Source organism: Acomys russatus, chromosome 16, assembly GCF_903995435.1.
Source record: "Acomys russatus chromosome 16, mAcoRus1.1, whole genome shotgun sequence".
Lineage (NCBI taxonomy): Eukaryota > Metazoa > Chordata > Mammalia > Rodentia > Muridae > Acomys > Acomys russatus.
In genome coordinates, this window is record NC_067152.1 from 8,527,628 (window position 1) to 8,546,425 (window position 18,798).

An 18,798-nucleotide genomic window follows, 5' to 3' on the forward strand; every position below is an offset into this window, starting at 1 on the left:
AAGAGTACTATCAAGCTGTATTCTGCTTCTCCCATGTCCTTGTGTGGCTGTCTGAGACCAGACCCCTACAGAAGCCACTCACAGAAGAGTCTCCATCTCAAGGTCCACTCCAGCTTGTTTTCCTATTCCACTGTATTCCTGCGCTTGAAGAAAAATCAAGATCAAGGGTAACATTAGCTAATATGCGAAGGCTTCTGTTGCTGCGCCCCGGCAGACAGTAGACAGACACCCTGCATGCTTGTTTCTATTGCTGCATGCCAGCGGACAGTAGACAGACACCCTGCATGCTTACTGAGCCCTGCGTGAATGGCATGCACTGTCCTGAGCAAGGATACTGGCATGTAAGACCAAGAAGTGGACACATACATGACTTGACCAGGAGTGTGAGACCTTCAGCCATAGGGCAGGAGCAGGGGAGGGCGGAATGTAAAGAAAAAAGTTTGCAAAGACTCTTTGGAAGGACAGAAGTTCAATTAAAAAAAAAACAAAACAAAAAACAAAACAAAAAACAAAACAAAAAAAACAACAACAAAAAAAAAAAAAACAAAAACAAAAAAAAAAACAAGAAAACAAGGACCTAAGAAGACAGAGAAGCAAATACAAGGTCATTGATCCCTTTACTGTGACCACTTGTCCCTGAGAGGGCCTTCCAGATCGAATGTAGCTTGTCTTTTTCCATTCCACTCTGCTCCAGTTTCCTCATAGGCAAGAGAAGGAGTTGCATGCTTTGTAGACGATGGGCATCCGGAGACGCATGCAAGAGCCTACAGGGACTCGCAGTGCCCTTCTGCCCAAATTGCAGTGCACGTCTGTTTGGATTTGCGAAGTGAACCATACCTTTCACAAGAGTCCAGAAGGCATGTCTCTGTGAAGCGCCGAAGTCAAGCATGGCTGCTTAGACTGCACGGCCCATTTATGCAAAAGTCTTGAGAGGTGGATGGGGAGATGCTTTCAATAATATCCAAACATCCACTACAGATTCAGCAACTGTGTGCACATGCACAGCTGTGACGTCAGTGAACAGCTTGAATTTTCCTCTTTCCAATGACTTTGAATCATGCAAGGACTGCGTTTGAGAGCTGGACGCCTGCTCACTGCTGGGGGGGACTTGATTGTCTGTTTCCTGGGTAGCGTGGAACTTGTTTTTCTACGTTATCTGTGACTTAGTATCCGTATCATGAGGTTTTCTGTGACTTTTGTAAAGGGCCTCAAAAACTAACACTTGAGGAGGCATTGAAAACCGCTGCAGAATCCACTGGCTGAGGGGCGGGTGAGGCCCCAGAAGTAGGAAGCTGGGTTGGTAGCTCAGCTGTGACCCTTGAGTCACAGTAAGATGGTGACAGTGATCACCGGTGCCTCCCAACTTGGATGCTACGAGGAGCAGAAGGTTGGCCTTGTAAAGTAACAGGCCACATTCAGACACTTGGTAAGTACTGGCTCTAGGTTTTAATCTGCATACAGGCCTGGAAATCTCCTGGGAAAATGTCAGCGCGCTGAGGCAGAATCAACCCAAGAATTTTGGATTCTAAGCGCTCTCTCTCTCTCTCTCTCTCTCTCTCTCTCTCTCTCTCTCTCTCTCTCTCTCTCTCTCACACACACACACACACACACACACACACACACACACACTCCTTCATTTCTGTGTCCACCAGCAATCTCAGAATCGACCATTTCCTGGGTGATTTCACGGCTTCATCAACAGTGGTCTCTATTCTCATGCCCCAGATTGAGGAGATTTCAAGGCCTCTCTGATGCTATAGACACCTGTCGTTTCCACGTTAGGCAAGCGTCCTATCACGCAGCTGTGCCACCAGCCCTACACTTGCTATTTTCTGCTCCTGTTATCGCTTCCACTCAGTCAAGTCCCAGGACCCGGCCCTTGGCCTCTGCCCCGTTGGGAAGGTGCTGTTTCACCTTGGATGGCAGGCGAACTGCTGAATCTTGAGGGCCCACGAAGTTAGTCTGTAGGCTCCGTTCCCTGTGCCTCTGGATTCTCAGCTGCAGGTTGCCATCCATGGGTACACAAGTGCTGGCTCTCTATCACGTTCAGGTGCTCCCCTACTTCTGTCCTGTGGGATGTTCAGATGCCAATGGAGGACTGGTCCTCACTGTTGTGCTCCCAGGCCAGTCTGCTCTCACTCAGACCAGTTCCTACAACAAACACATCCCTGGCCTTGGGAAGGGAGAGTCAGGTGGAGGTCTGAAGTGAGAGAAATTCCGAGATGTCTGGCATCAACTGTATTGATTTAAATACAATTCAAAGCACTGCTACTAACAACCGTCCCCTTCTGCAGTTTACGGAGTGCACTGACTCAAGCTGGCCCACTTGCTTCCACAGCAGCCCTGTAAGGCTGACTTCATTGCGCCTAAGTGACTGAGGAGATCAGGTCTAGAGATATTAAGTCTCTTGCCGAAAGCCACACCATTCTTTTGAAAATGTAAAATTAAAAGCCAGGGAGATGGCTCAGAGGGTAAAGGCATCTGCCACCAAGTCAGATGATTTCTGTTTAATCCAAGAAATCCACATGGTGGCAGGAGAGAATCAACTCCTGCAAGTTGTTCTCTGACCTACAGGCACGTGCGTGCACATACAAGCGCACACACAAGCACACACACACACACACACACACACACACACACACACACACACACACACACACAAGCACACACATAAGCACACGCACACACACTCTCTCTAAATAAAATATGATAAAAATAAAAATCAAGTGGTAACTAAAAACCAGGTTTTTCTGACCTGCAGTAAATTCTTTTTTTGCTATGCCACAGAGGGTCATGGGGTCCAGAGGTCAGCCAGACTTTGAGTTCGACTTAGGACCCAGCAGACACAGCCTGGGGAGGAAAGGCCAGGCTTTTCCCAGACACAGCACAGGGTCAGAGCTCAAGGGAGGGTCTGGCTTTCTTTCGAATAGCATACAGTTGCACAGAAGCCTTGGGCATTTTACCAGAGGGGCGCTCCCCCCCCCTCTGTCTCTCTCTATCTCTCTGTCCCTCTCTGTCTCTCTGTGTCTCTCTCTGTCTCTCTCTCTCTCTCTCCCTCTCCCCTCTCTCCTTTCCTTCCACAGCTGCCAGGAGGTGAGATGTCCCAGAGAGGAGACTAAACTCTGAAATCAACCAACCGGACTCAAGTAAAAACAATCTTTATTTTTACGAGAGACACAGTGGGCAAGTTCCTTAGCATCCTCAAGTCTCCATTTCCTTACCTACCAAAAAAAAAAAAAAAAAAAAAAAAAAAAAAAAAAAAAAAAAAAAAAAAGAAAGAAAGAAAAAAAAAGAAAGAAAAAATCAGAATAAAAAACACCTACTTTGCAGGGTAGTTGTAAATATTAAATTGAATAAGACTGTATTGTTCTCAGTAACACTTGCCCTACAAGCCCAAGGGGGCTCCTGTGGGGACCCAGGTCTGGCCTGCTCTGTGTCACATCTTCTCTGAGGTCAGTTTATGTTCTGGGGCCCCCGTTCTGCTGCAAACTAAGCTGCCGCCCCCTCCCTGGTGCTCAAGTCTTCCCTCTGGCTCCAGACTCTGCAGTTGCTTAGCCAAGCTGGGCCAATTAAGCTTCATCCCTCTAATTGTTTTGGTGGCTTTTCTCTGAACTCCCTCCAACTTGTCTACAAATAGGCTCTAAATTTAGACCCAAGCACCAAATCTTGGAGCTCTGAGCCCCCCCCCCTTTAAGCCAGCCATGGGCCTGATTAAATGGTGGTGTTTTTTTGGGGGGGTGGAGTACCTCCTCATCTCTCTCCCCTCTGGTCTCCTCTCCTCTCTTCACCTAATCATCAAGATGGAGGCATGAAATAAGTTGGTGACATGATTTATTTTGTTTACAGAGTTCAGGTCCGTATTCAGTTAGGAAACAGCTTTTTTTTTTTCTTATTTAAATTTTCAGAGAATGGATGGGAGAGGATTAAAGGGGGATTCGTTTACATGCACAGATGCCTTTTGTTTTCTGGAAACTGCACAGAGAAAACAGTAATTCTGAAATTACATGGGAGGGGAGGGGAGCAGGTGGGGACTTGAGTATAGAGATTTGCTTTCTGTTTTTATGATCCACTCCCCCCCCCACCTCCCGCAGCACCTGCCCTTCCTTCCTAATTTGTATTCATTTAACCATAAACCTCCATCACTGTCATGTACAACGTAAAAGCTCTCACCACCCTGATCCCATGTTTTTATTAGACAATTAGTACACTCCTAGACCCCAGGGAGCAGAAGCAAAAGAGCTATACGTTAGCTCTCCTTCCCGTTTCCTTTTCTTTCTCCCTCCTCCACTTCCTCTCTTTTTCCTCCTCATCTCTTTCTCTACATCAATGTGGAATATAGGGTCATGAGTCATGTTTGTGTGAACAGAGGCGTTTATGCCCTTGGGAGTCTCCATAGCCATAGGTCATCCTATTGGCTGGTACAACTCCCTCTAGGGCCAACCCATTTGACAGACAGAAGAAATAAAGTTCTAAGGGACATAAACAAAGCCTGTGTAAGCTCAGAGGTTAGCTCTGGAAACTTCAGTCTTGGACACAGCTGGAATTCTACAGCCGGCTGCGGATGAGACAACTCTGGCTGTATGGAAACTTGAAAGAGCTCAATGATGATTGGCAAACAGACTCTACGCTTTCCCGTCAGCCCAGCAAACACATGCCGCCCTCAGGAAATCACTGCAGACATGCCTCTTTGCTGCCAGCCATGTCTCCAAGGGCATCTCACATGTCTTTGAAGGATGCTCATGGGGTCGATCAGGGAAAGAGGCATGGTGGCTGGCTTAGGGAAATACATCTATGGGTGGCCTGAGAGTTTGTGTCATGTACTGCAAGGTATGAGGCTCTTTCTCTGAAAGACCCAGGGCATGTTAGCTCATACATTTCAAGCCCTCAACAGGTGTTTGGGACTAATCACCTGAGCACAAGGGACTATTCTAGGCCCTGAACAGAGTGCAGGCCCCTGCTCTGTGAAATGGTCCCTTCTGTAGGCATGACTTTATCTTCTCCATAAGAGCCAGGTCAAATAATGAGCATAAGCAAGTTTAACACGCTAGAGAGTTCTAAAGTGAATATAAATACCGCTGCTGTTGCTATGGTCCTAGTAATCAGGGGATAAATATGGTCCTGACCTTGGCTGGAACCAGAGTGAGAAGATACAGCTGTGTTGCCTCATGCCTCAATATGGTGTGTGAGAAAACTCAGGTCCAGAGAGACAAGGGAACAAAAGTCCCCAGAAAAGCAAGCAGAGGGTAACAGGAACTATCCCTTTCAGAGCCTGGCCTCCTGGCATATGGAATTCTGTCCACTCACTCTAGAGGCCACTGGTAACCTTCATTTTGCTTTCTTTGATTTACCTTTCTCCTCCTCTTCTTCCTCAAAACCCAAAATGTATGGAATACTTTATGCACCCTCTTTATCCACAGCTTTTCCTCTGTGGCCTTCTTGCTTCAAGATTCTATGATACAGCTTAAAGCATCCTAATTAATAAAGCCATAATGGATGGTTAAGACAGATAAGGCACAGTGATCTGTGGGCCTCCTGTCTACCAGGACCACTTCTGTTTCAACAGGTGCCTTCGCAAGCTACAAGAAAAGAGGAATGACTATTAATGGGATTTCACATTCTGTGTCTGGCCATATGGGATTTTGTCCTGATTGCATATTGATCTGAGTTGTTGCTGCTGTGGTGGGGTCATATCTGGATGAGCCATCCTTACAGTCTTTCCTCAAGTAAGACTTAACCTTGTTTGACCTCACCTTCAGAGTTCTGTGACCATGACTGACAGGAATATGTGTGCCGCCTGCAGTTCTCCAGATTGAGGAGGATTCAGCTCAGGACTCATTCTGTGTCTTCAGCAGACAGACCTTGAAGATCCTCAACACGAAGGTGACACTTCTTGAAGGTGTGTCTCTCAGGCAAGGACAATGTGTGAATATGCAATGGGCTAGTGACGAGAAAGGACTTCAAAGGAACCGACCCAGCGTCACGAAACAGACATAGTTTCCCATGTGGTGTTCACCCTGGTATCCTTTTTCTCCTTTGCAGCTGGCTTAAAGACTTCACACCTCTCATCTCTTCCTATATGCCTAGGCTTCTATGCGTCCTGAAATTTCAGTATCGGATGAATACCAATGCAGGGCTATGGGAGATCTCAGGGCCTCCAGGGTAAGAAAGGAGAAACATGTCAGAATTTGGAGAACTTAGTGTCAGTGTTTGAGAATTTTCCAATCCTATCCCTCCCCAGTACTTACTTTGTCCGGAAGGCTAAGGCATATGTAGTAGGACATGAAGGGATATTTCTAGGGAAATCATTTGCATTTTTGCTTAAAATCTACCATGAGCTGCGTCTACCATGTGTGTGTGTGTGTGTGTGTGTGTGTGTGTGTGTGTGTGTGTGTGTGTACCTTACAGGTACAGAACATTGGAGCTGATAGGCCCACAATAATCACGTATCTTACTTGTGTTGCTTCACAGAGGTAGAAGCGAGTTGGTCAGATGAGCACTCTTAACCTTATAATGGGAGCCTTGATATCTGTCCTGCTTATTGAAGGGGTCAGTAAGACAATGAGTAAACTCACTTTTGAGACATTCAAAGTATTTGAGAACATGAATGTGAAAACTCAGTATGAGTGGAATGAAGTCCACAACTAGGGAAGGCTGTACTTGCAAGGGGCAGGCCTGCGTGGGGTATAGGAAACAAAATGGTAACAAGGCGGGGCCATCTCTGTGACAAGCTGGAGACCTAAGTGAGAATAGGTTTCTTGGAGGATATAATGGAGACTCTAAGTGGGACTCCTAGATGCAGGGGCCATGGAGACAAGACTCCTCCTAGTGGAGGGAGGGGAACACCAACCCACCCACGAAAACTTTGATCCAAAACTTACCCTGCCTACAAGATATGCAGGGATAAAGATAGAGCAGAGATTGAGGGAATGTCCAACTAATGCCTGGCCCAACCTAAGACCCACCTCATGGGAGAGAGCCAACCCCTGACACTATGAATGATACTCTGCTATGCTTGCAGACAGGAGTCTAAGCAGAGTTGTCCTCTGAGAGGCTCCACCCAGCAGTGGTTCAAAACAGAAGCTGAGACTCACAGCCAAACATAGGGAGTCTAGTGGAAAAGTGGGGGAAGGAGAAAAGGACCTAGAGGTGACAATAGCACCACAAGAAGAGCGACAGAGCAAACTAACCAGGGCCCAGAGGGGCCTGTGGAGTCTGAAGCACCAATCAAGGACCATCCATGGACTGGACCTAGGTCCTCTTCAAAGGTATAGCCGATGGACAGCTCAGGCTTCATGTGGGTCCACTAATAAGGGCAATGGGGGCTGTCTGTGACATGGACTCTGTTGCCTGCTTTTCAATCACTTCCCCCTGACAAGACTGCCTTGCCAGGCCATAGGGGAAGAGGATGAACTCAGTCCTGATGTGACTTGATGAACTGGGGTGAATGAGTGGGTGGGGGCTCCCCTTTTCTGAGGAATAGGGAAGAGGGAGGGGCCAGGGAGGGTGAGTGGGACTGGGAGGAGAGGAGTGAGGGGCCTATAACTAGGATGTAAAGTGAATAAATAAATAAATAAATAAATAAACAAACAAGAAAACATAACTTAGAGGAAAAAAAAGAAAAAAGGAAGAGCCCATCCCTAGGCTCCCCTGGGGTCATTATTGTCACCACCCCAAGCATGCACAGTCCACGGCTACCTGGGAAAAGCACAGACAAAACTGATGAGGGACACTGATGAGAGCCAGGTGGTTCTAACTCAGAACAGGCGTGAGGCTGCCTTATTCTCAGCGTTCTCCTGATTAATGGGGTCACAGTGGTTCTTCAAGCCACAAGGTCTAGAGCGCACGGCTCTGAGTGCAAGCCCGTGCATCTCTGGATGACAGCCAGTGGGTGTAGAGTACCATGTGGCTGAGAGAACCAAAGACATGTGCCCGAGGCCACACAGTAGGGTATGTGCATCACAGGATGGAACCTGGGCCAGCGCAGCTGCAAATTTTCCCAGAATCACAAATAAGTCACAAGAAAAAGAAGTAGGTGTTCTGTCCCCAGGAGGCCCACAGCCCATGCAAAAAGCTTGCTTATGCTGTGGGTGGAGGTGTTTTCTTTTTTAATTTTCATTAAATATTTTTTACATATACATTTATATTCTTACATACATATACAATAAACCACCTACAGCAAGAATAACCATGACACAACCAGGAAATATAGATATATATGTTGCACTCATATTGTTTTGGCTATTTGCATTTGGCAGCCTTGAAAAAAACATCTTTCCTATCTTAGTGAATCTAAAATTCTGATGTGATAGATATTGCTTTACATTCAGAATTTTAGACTCACGAAGGAGGTGTTTTCTTAATGGCTTCCTTTCTCTTCTTCCACCACCTTTCCAGCTCAGACTCTCACCCTTCTCCGTTTTCTGCTCTTTGATCCAGTCACTGAGGCACAGATCTCTCAGCTGTCCTTTTCTCCTTCTCCCCTGGTGGGGGCCCCTTGTGAGCTCTGATCAGCACTCATCATCCTGACCCTGTCCCAGTCTTAGCATCCCTCTCTGACACCTCTACATCCCCCCCTTTCCCACCTTGCTGCCATCTGATCTCTGCAAGGGAACCACAGAAATTTATAGCCAAGTCAGATCATGGCTTCCTTCTGAGGGACTTGTCCAAAAAGCACTGGGAATCCAAGACCCTCTGGGAAGTTCACTTCCTGCCCAGAGACTTCTCTGTCTCACCTCTTCCCACTTTCTACCTGTCATTGCTCACCACGGGGTGTCTTCTGTGTCAGTAATGCCTCTGCCTGGGCATGGGGTCCCTTTGACATTCTACAATCCCCCTAGCAGTAAGGGCTAAACCAGGGTTCCGGAAACATTTGTTAAGTGTTGTGTGTCCCCTCAATGCTTTGTTCCCCAGAGCACACTCTTGAATGACTGAAGTGGTCAGAGAGGAAAGCTAGAGTCTTGGTGTTGCAAAGAGGGATGTTAAGGGCATAGAGCATGCACACAGCGTGCAGAAATCTCATGTCAGCTTTCCTCCTGCCTCTGCATTTCCACACTTCTAAGGGCCCCCTCCCTTTGTGCCCTGTTGTTCCCATGCCCTCCCTGCAGGAATGAAGTTACACTTGCCATCAGTCTCCCTGGCTGGTTGTCATGACAACAGGGATACCATCTATCCACAGGGGGCCCAGTCAGTGTGCACCTGGAGTCAGCAAGGTGGCAGCCTTAACAGTGGGTGGCGGTGGAGATGGGGTGGGGGTGGGGTTGTTTGTATGAGGTTTCCCATGAATCGAAGAGCAGAAGGAGAGCTGCCAGCCACTTTCCTCTCCTCCCTCCCCAAGCTGATGAGCCTGACCCTGTCTCCAGGGCACATCTGATTGGGGGGGGGGGCGGGTATAGAAGGTGCCTGATCCTAACACAAAGGCAGAATCAGGTGCAGGGGAGTCCACACAGTGGACGGTCAGTGAGGAGGACAGTTGTCAGCTCTGACGAGAGGCTCTCTCTGGACTGTCATCCCAGGCACCAGTTCCTCCCTGCCTGAGATTTGGTTGATCTGGTCAGATAAGGGAGAAACAGCAAGAAAAAGAAAAAAAAAAAAAAAGAAAAAAGAAAAACATGGAAAGGTGAGCCGATGAGGGTATAGGCGTATATATAAATCCATATGTGGACCTTAGTTCTCTGTGGGGTTGTGACCAGTAAGAAGATTCTGGAATTGGGCTCCAGATCCTCCCTTTGCCCTTTCTACATGGGATACACATTAAAGTACCAAGCTAACTGCCATAAAAGATGAACTCCCAAACCTCAGTCATTTCGTCCAGTAGAAGAGTTATTACTCCCGATTACACGAGCTCTATTTGGCATTATTAAAGATGGAAGAGAGGCTAGAAGACCGTTCAGGAATCAAAGCTGGGAAAAGATCTGCTGGCAGCAGACAGACCATGAGGAAGAATCAAAGCCATAAGGGACATTTTCTGTGGCCAGATCTGAAAGTGGCTTAAGTCTCTCAGCCAGAATTTTGGTCACATGACACTACCTGGCTACAGGAGTTTCTAGGAAGTGTAGCAGCACTGTAGCTAGGAAGAGGAAGCCAGTTGGATGACTGGCCTCCAGCTGTCTGGAGGGGAGCCCAGGCTCTGCAGGCTGAAGACAGTGTCTGAGGAAATGGACCGAAGACAGATATGCCCATGGCTATACAAGGAACCTAACGGTAAATCAAGCAGAGCCAGACCCGCGATGGTCTGATTCCAAAACCTCTAGTTGTTTGTGTTATACAGCTTTCTCCCATAGGAGCTTTCTGCGGAGAGGAGGTGCTAGGACTTATCCCCATACAAGTTTAGTGCCCCCCCTTGATAGCACTCTGTTGAGAGATGATGGAAAGCAGGGGATGGTGCCTACCTGGTTAGAGGAAGTGCCTGGAAAGATATGTCTTGGCCCCATCTCACCTGTTGTCTCCTCCCCTCCCTTCCCCTCCCTCCCCTCCCTCCCCTTCCCCTCCCCCTCTCCTCTCCTCCCCTCTCTTTTCCATTCCTCTCCTCTCCCTTTCTTTCCCTCCCTCTTCCTCCTCCCCTCCACTTCTTTCTTGTCATTTTCTCCTCTCTCTCGTTATCTTCTCTCCCTTCTTCCCCTCCTAACCCTTTTCCTCCTTCCCTTTCCCCCTCCTTCCTCTCCCTTCTTTCCCGCTCTTCCTTGCTGCCTTGAGATAAAGAGCTAGCTCTCTCTGCTCCACCACATTCCTGTTGCATACTTCTGTCTCCTTACAGGCCAGAGACAACAGAATCAACTGACTGTGGACAGAAGCCTTTAAAACCATGATCCCAAACCTGTTCCTCTTTTAACTTGCTCCTCTTGAGTTTTTACCACAGTGATGGCAGTTCTGACTAACATGGAGGGACAGTGGGATCTGGTAGGGAAGAGGAGAGGCAGAGGTGGAAAGCAGCACGTGATCATGCCAGCCTTTAGCCTGGCAGTGGAATCCTTGCCTCGCTCCGTAGGAGTTATAGTCATGACATCTTTGCTCTCTTCTTCCTGCTCTCTATTTCTTTAAAGAAGACACTCTCATTGTCCTCCTTGGGCCTCATAGATCAGACATGTCAATATGTGACACTGTGGTGTGATAAACAATTGGGATGTAATGCAAATGATGTCACACCAATATCCAGGAGCCTTCAGACTGAAAGCCTGTGGGTTATCTACCTGAGTGGTGGAGCGATGCATAGATGCAGAGAGCGGGGAGAATTGCAGGCAAAGGAGTCAGAGGCATTCAGTGCATGGGTACCAAGCAGCCTGCTGGAGGGAGAAGCTGAAAGTGCTCCTGGATGAGATGAGGACCCCGCTGCAGCCCACCTGGCGCCTTTACCAAAGTCCAACCCGAGGCCTTTGGCGTCAGGCTTTCCAGAGAGAGCGTCGGTGTGAGAACGTTTTCTCCAAAACCTATATATGCCATAGCTGTGATACTGAGGCTTGAAGGGGGAACAGTGATTTTCCCCTCACCAGAAAAAGAGCTGGAAGCCCAACCTCATCTCACAACTGTGGGGTAGTGATCTCACACACACACACACACATACACACACACACACACACACACACACACACACACACATGAATTCTGAACCCCCAGGGAAAAACCCGCCATTGGCAGCTGGAGACTGAGTTGGCGGCATGTTCTCATAAGTGATCTTGTGGCTTCTGCGGATCTAATCCGTCTTTTTCTCCTCAGCCCGGACAATGGCTGCCTTCTGTGCCTGCTGGTGTGGTGGTGTGAGCCCTAGTTACAGTCGGCCTGCAGAGAAGTGCATCTCTGCCCAGGGGAGAGCCGAGGGGAGACTGCTCTGGGGATGACCAGCGATGTGGTCTACCTGTCGAGGTCTACCTCCAGAACAAAGAAAAGGCAGGAGTCAGGGTTTCTGGTGTGACTTCTAGAAAACGGGAATTACAGAGAACTTTTAAAGACAGTAGCTTTTATTGCTTGTAGGGTGTTCAGCAACCAGACGACAGCAAGGCAGCAATACAAGTTTAATGAGACAAACATTGGGGACCGCTTTAATGAGCTGAGGAGGGATCCCACATAATAAGTGTGCTTTGTGCAGCTAAGCTGCTTTTATTCCATGAGCTGGAATCCTATGTTTATAACAAACCATAATAACTCAGAGATGGACGGCCACAATGTATGCTACTGTTTTCCATTAGAGACTCTGGACTTAAATTTAATGACACTGAAGTAATAAAGAGCTGGCCAACACCAACACTAATCCTGAAAATTCTCTATTCGCCAGCAGGCCTAGAACCCAGCATTCCCTGTCTAGGGTCTCTCTTCCTGCCCAGACAGCTTCCCTGGCAGCCTTGAGATGTGCCCACACTCATCCTCCCATCCTTTCCCAGGATGCCCTGCTCCCTCCACAGCTTCTGAACTCAGCTGCCTGAGCCCCCTGTGAGTTAGTGGCTGGCAGGAAGGTATTACACTAACAGCCAGGAGACTGTCATTGATTTCCGGCTTCTGCACTCTGCTGTAATCCATATTTTTATTAAACTTTGTGTGTGTGTGTGTGTGTGTGTGTGTGTGTGTGTGTGTGTGTGTGTGCGCGCGCGCGCCCGCGCACGCGCGCGCGCAAGAAGAAACATTTAGGGAAAACCATGAAAGACTGTCAGGCGCTGTTATTAGTCTTCTTGGCTCCACACCACTGAGCTGTTCCAGGGCAGAAATATTTGCCATCAGGCAGAGGACCCAAGGGCCAGATTGGGAGCGGGAGCTGATTTGGCCAGCAGAAGGAAGAATAAAAGCTGGCTCTCGAGTCACTCCAGGAGGACAATGGGAGCAGTAGTTTCCAATTTATTTCACTTCTATTGAATACTTTAGAATCCAGCTCCCACATCTGGCGAGTTGGTTCTATCCTTGTCTTTGAATTCCCAAGGCTTAGAGTCAGGGGTCGGGGTATGGAGAGAACACCCAAACATTATACAGTTTTATACGGGTCCTTTCAGCCAGGCGAGTTGTACTAGATGGTGCGATACAGACAGAAACTTGCCCAGCAACAGACAGGCAAAACTTCTCTCCTCTAAAGATTCCCCTTAGCTCCCAACGTGAAGCAGCATCTATGGTTATGATTTGTACGGAGGTAGGAAACAGTCCTCAATGCTTTTCTCACTTTGGCTGTGAAGGTTTCAAGTGAGGGTAGTGTCTGAGGTCCCCATTATGCCCAGTAGATAGCTTGATGCCAGGCACAGGTTAGATAACTTGGAATATAGACTAACTACCAATGAATGAGTGAATGAGTGAGTAAGCAAATTTTTGTTTTTATTGCACTAAACTAACACATTCTAATCCACTTGCTGAGACAAAAGGTGAGCTAGCTACCCCTAGGGTGGGTGTCACGGAGTGGAGGAAGCACTCCAAAGGAGGGGATGGAAGTTCTGAGCGCTTCCGGTCTACCTCACACTCCTGTCTGGTCCCCACTGCCTTCACAATGCCTCCAAGGGTTGTCTCCCGAGGGTCTTCATCTCTATCCCCCATGCCACAGTATCCTGGGTGCCACGTAGCAAACGAAGATGCCCCCAGCAGAGTCCTTTGATGGGTGAGCGAGGAGACACATTCTGAATCCTGCTGGGTCCCTAAGTTGTTGCTTTGGCCCAGTGGGGGGTGGCTGAGCATCCTGCAGAAAATCAAGACTCTGCTAGCAGGGGAAGTGTTAATTAGGACCACAGGACCCAAGCCCACAGAGCAGCCTGAGCATGTTTTAGGCAGCAGACCCATAGAACCGAGTGACAAAGTGGAAAGAAAGATGCTGCTGGTGAGGATGCATCTGTAATGCTGTCAGGGTACTTTCTGCCCAAGTGCATGCTGGGAGGCTGAATGCATCAGAAGCATAACCCTCGTGGGCACAAGCAGGAAGGAGAAGAATAGGGGCCATCACTGAAATGGGCTTCAGTGGCCCCAGTCAATCTTCCCCACACTCCCTGCATTGACTTTCAAACCTTCTCTTCACTCCACAAACCCACGAAAGCATACTACGAAGGACCCAGGGCCCACCAGATAAGAGCCTCTTGCTCTGTCTTTAAGGATGTGAGCAGTGGTTCTGCCTCCTTTTCTTCTCTTCTGTAGGGGATGGTAACTGGGAGAGAATGGAGCCTGCATTTCATCCTCAAGGGAAGCAATGGGCACATTAGTTTGTCATTGGTCCCTGTCTGGTGACTATTCGTTTAAGTTCCAAGTAGCTCTCATTCATGGAGAGCCATCCTTACTGTAGCAAGGTGGGGTTGGGGACATCCATCATTGGAATATGAGCAGAACCCTGGTTGAAGCTGAGCTCAATTGACTTGTGACTCAGCTGGGTACTGAAACTAGGACATCAGCAAGGGAGGAGGTCCCAAGGAGGAAGGTGATAGGAGCGAGGGCAAAGATAGTGTTGGAGGGTTGAGCTGGTTTCAACAAAGATAGGAAGCCTCTAGGGGTCCCGGGGTGTGCCTTCTATATGAAGGGTTCTACCAGTGGCCTGTCAAGGAAGAAGGCATGAGGCTTGCTCTGAGCATTCCTGTGGCATAGAACCAATAGGTGGAGGTTACAGGAAATAGATCAAGGGAAGGAAGCTGCTCGAACCATAGAAGATTGGCTCAGCAGTCTCATTCTAGGTCTCTCAAAACAAACGGCCTTGTGAGAACATAGTTTCATTGTGTGTTTATTTTTTTTGATTTTTCTGCCACTGCCACCGCCACTGCCGTCCCAAGTAGGGCAAGCCTCATATGATTTTTTCATATTTAGTGTAGGATTTAGAGAGGTCAGGTGGGGTCCCTAGACTCAGATGTTCATGGCGTAAATCTGAATTTGAAACTGAGTCTCCTTCTTCCTGGTACAGTAGTCCCCCCCCCCCCAAGGGAACCCTAAGTTGTGGGCTCAACTAGAAGTCTTGGGAATATTGGAAAGAGACTCTCGTACTTTGAACGTCTTTCAACCACAAGTCCTAGTCAAGTCATGCCCAACATGGTCTGTGCATTATAGTTGGATAAACTCAGTCTAGTTGCATGACTTCCCTGAGCCTCTATGTATAGTTAGTGGAATAGAATTGTCATTCTGTCAGGATTGGTGGTGCCAGGGCAGGGGCAGTCTCTGAGCTCCAGGACCAATGCTGACCCAGTGCTGGGGGTCCTCAGGCTCTACCTGTGTTCTTTTATCTCCCCTAGTAACTAACACAGATATTCTTGTTCTAAGACCCACCCCACCCCCAATCTGAAAGGGAAGACCTTTGTGTTCTTCTTGCCTCCTGGAATTGAGTGGGTACACGCAGGTCACAGAGACCGTCACTGGCATTACAAACTTACCCTTTGTCATATGACAATACAGCATGTGTTCACCCAGAGGCCCCGCTGCTTTGGCCTAATTTCAGTTCCTTCCATGTCTGTTGATTATTGGGAACACCCCAAAGACCAAGAATGTATCACTTCCTTTAGCCCACCCCAACAATCCTGCAAAAGGAGCAGACGTCTCAAATCCAGCTCCCGCAATGAGGAGGACATGGGGTAAGGGGGGTGCAGAGAAGAGAGTAGGGCCTGCTGGGCAGACCCTTCATGGATATGGTCATGCCACAAAGAGAGGGCAGAGCTCTCTGTCTTTCTCCCTCTCCTTAGACACTCTTTCAGCTCACCCACCACCACCTTCCTGCTGAACTGCCACTTTGGGATTTCTAAAGCTCACCCTCCTAGTTCTCTCAGATCCATTTTACTCATAGCTGCCAAATTTTATCTTTTTACAAGGTAAAACTGGATTGTGTCAATCTTGGGCTTAAGAGGCATCCAACAGTTCCCTGGCTTCCCAACACACACTTGGGATCAACCACAAATCCCCGCTACTCTGGCTCCTGCTGCCCTGCTAATCTCCAGAGGTCCCCTGCTATCCCCATCCTCTGAACCCAATGGTCACTCTGCCCCCTCCTTCCATTCCTAAATTCTGCCAGGAACAATTTTCTTCACTTGGTTAGCCCTTCCTCCTGGGATTCTTTTCACACTGGACTCCCTCCCCTTTGGTTTCTTATCCTTCAAGTGTGAGGTTAAATACTGCCCCCGCCCCAGATCTTTTTGCACTCCATTCTAAACCAGATGTCCACTGGAATCCCCTCCTAGAGTACTATTGCTCTCATCCACTGGCTTTATTAAAGCTGGAAATAATACATGACTCATGTTTGGTTCTATCTGTTGTTGGTCTGCAATATGAGCTTCATGAGGCAGGGCCTGCTGCTCATCCCTATGGTCCTAGAGAAGGCCCCTCCCCCAGTATGTGTGTGGTGTGTGATGCTAAAGCAGAAAGCGGAACACAAGGGGAAGATGGGAAGAGCAGAGAGGCAACAGAAGGAAAGAAGAATTGGAGGGAGAGGGGATCCTAGGGACTAGAGTCCTCCTCTCACAGAGCTCCTCTTGATCACTAGCGCCCTCACCTGAGTGATGGAGTTGGTGCACCTGCTGAGGCATGTGCCCTGGCCTCCACACATCTGAGTGTGTGCCTAGGGTGGAGAGAAGGCCACTATTTTTTTTTTTCCTCTTCCTCTATGTTACTTCACATCATTGGCTGTTGCCTAGTGGTCTGAGGTCCTTGACACAGAGAGCAAAGGATGGGATTGAAGGTCACCTCATTCAAAGGGCACCTGGAAATTCAGCACAGAGAGGCTTCGTTTCTTTCCAGGCTTCCGAGGACTACGGTTTCTTATAAAATGACACCTGGGGTAGGGGGACCCTGTAGGAATGGATCAGGGCCCCACACAATGCTTGATCCTGAAGTGAAGCTAAGCTGGGGCACGAGAGAAAGTGGCTGAGTCCATTGGTCTTCTTGCTGGTAGCTTCGGCCACTCCAATTAGTCCTTGCTTGCCTCCTTCCCATCCCTCTTCTCTCTCTTACACGCACAAACGCACACACACACGCACGCACACACACACACGGATGGCGTGGGGCTCCTACGCGTGAAGGGGCCTCTGTTTAATTCCAAATCCCAGATCTCTCTAGGAGAGGTAATGACTCGGCTCCATGCTGGTCCAGATCTGGAGGCAGGGGGAGGCTGACGTCCCTATCTGAAGACAATGAGGTAGAGATAAGGAGCCTTCATTCCTCAGCTCTCATGTGACTCCTGCCTTCTGAGAATGAGATGAAGCGCAGCCACAGCAAGGAGGCAGTCTGCTTTCCCTAGTCTACTTATGCAAACACCCAGATATCATTTCATCCAATATCTGTGCACCGGGTGACCCTGAAAGTTGACACACAAAACCCATCATCCCACGGGGCTTATCTGTGCTGCTTTCATCCAAAGAATGGGGAAACGACCCAAACCATGGGTGAGTGCTGTGCAAGGCCTTTGAGAGATAGGGTGGAGGGAGAAGACATGTTGGAGACCACAGCCAGGCACTGGGGGAGCGCTCAGCCAAGGTTTCTTTTCATGTCTGTCAGACAGCATTAAACACAAGAAGGCAGACCACAGGATGCGTCAGCCTCAGTCCTGGGTCACCCTATTGAGGAGAAAAGCACAATCACATGATATTATGTCATGAGAAAGATAGAAATGCCTGCGCTGTCCAACCTCTGAGCTTTGTCATTTGTCACCACAGCACACAGGAATGAATACAGTGGCACACTAGCTCCCTGGATAAGTGGTTCCTAATTTGAACTCATTTGTCTGACTCACACCCACAGACAAGAAGGGGACCAGCTAGTCAGACAACATGAGGAGGAGCCAGGAGAAGCAAGCACAGGCAGGGAGTGTGCTGGCTTCAAGGAGGGAGAATGGACACCCTAGAGCCTTGAGTAACAACACTGGTATTTTTAGAAACTAAGATGATAGTAACTGTGGTGCGTGTGAGAGAGCGTGTTGCTTTAGCTTAAAGAGGCAGAGAAGCAGCAACAATAAAGAGCCGGACTACAGTTTTCTAGATAACTCTTGCTTTTATTTTTAAAACAACAGTAATATCTAATAGAGCAGTCCAACAAAATAGACATGAGATGAAAATAAACCTCTCCCCTCACTCCCCCGGCTCTTGGCTCTTTAGAGCAGTGTGGGAATGACTCCTCATATTTTCTTTTGGGGGAAAAGTATGTTTACTCCCAGACTGTGTCTCCATGCAGAGCTTTCCTCTTCAAGAATCTTTTATGTATTTGGTTTCTTTTCATTTAATATGACAACTTCAAGATCTTCCCACGCCAGCACTTGGGGGTCCTCAGGGTACTCCACCCATATGTTGGCTCTGCAGTTTGTGTAGTGTGGCCCTATTGAAAGACACTCTGCTTCCAAGATTTCTTCTTCATTTTTTTTTTCACTATGACAAGTGTTGTAACAGCTGTACCGAAGAGCCTTGTGCTTACATTTATTGGGCAGGTTCCTAGCTACAAGGTCATTAGGCTTAATGGACTGTCCATAGTTGATGTTGATAAATATTGCCCAGTCGTTATCACACCCTCCCCCAGCAGTGAAGGAGAAGGCCCTGCCCCCTATTCCACACTGGGCTTTGTTATTTCTTTCAGACAGTTTTGCAGTTGAAAAACGGCATGCAATTCCTTTCAGGGTGAGTTCTTTAAGCATGTGTCCTGATCATTGTCCACTAAAAATCTGTTCCTGAGGTGATTTTGCCAGCAGGCTGTGCAATAAATGAGACAGAAAACAATGCAGTGTGCCAGGGTTTCATCAGCCATCCAGCTTTGTCTTGCTGCTGCAGCGTTCCTCAACGTACACAACCCCTATGTCACCTTTCCCTATGTCCTTAGACCAAGCCAACCTCCACACGGCCGAATCTATGAGCTTCTTGTTCAAAATAAGATAGCATGAAACACGGGCCAAATGCT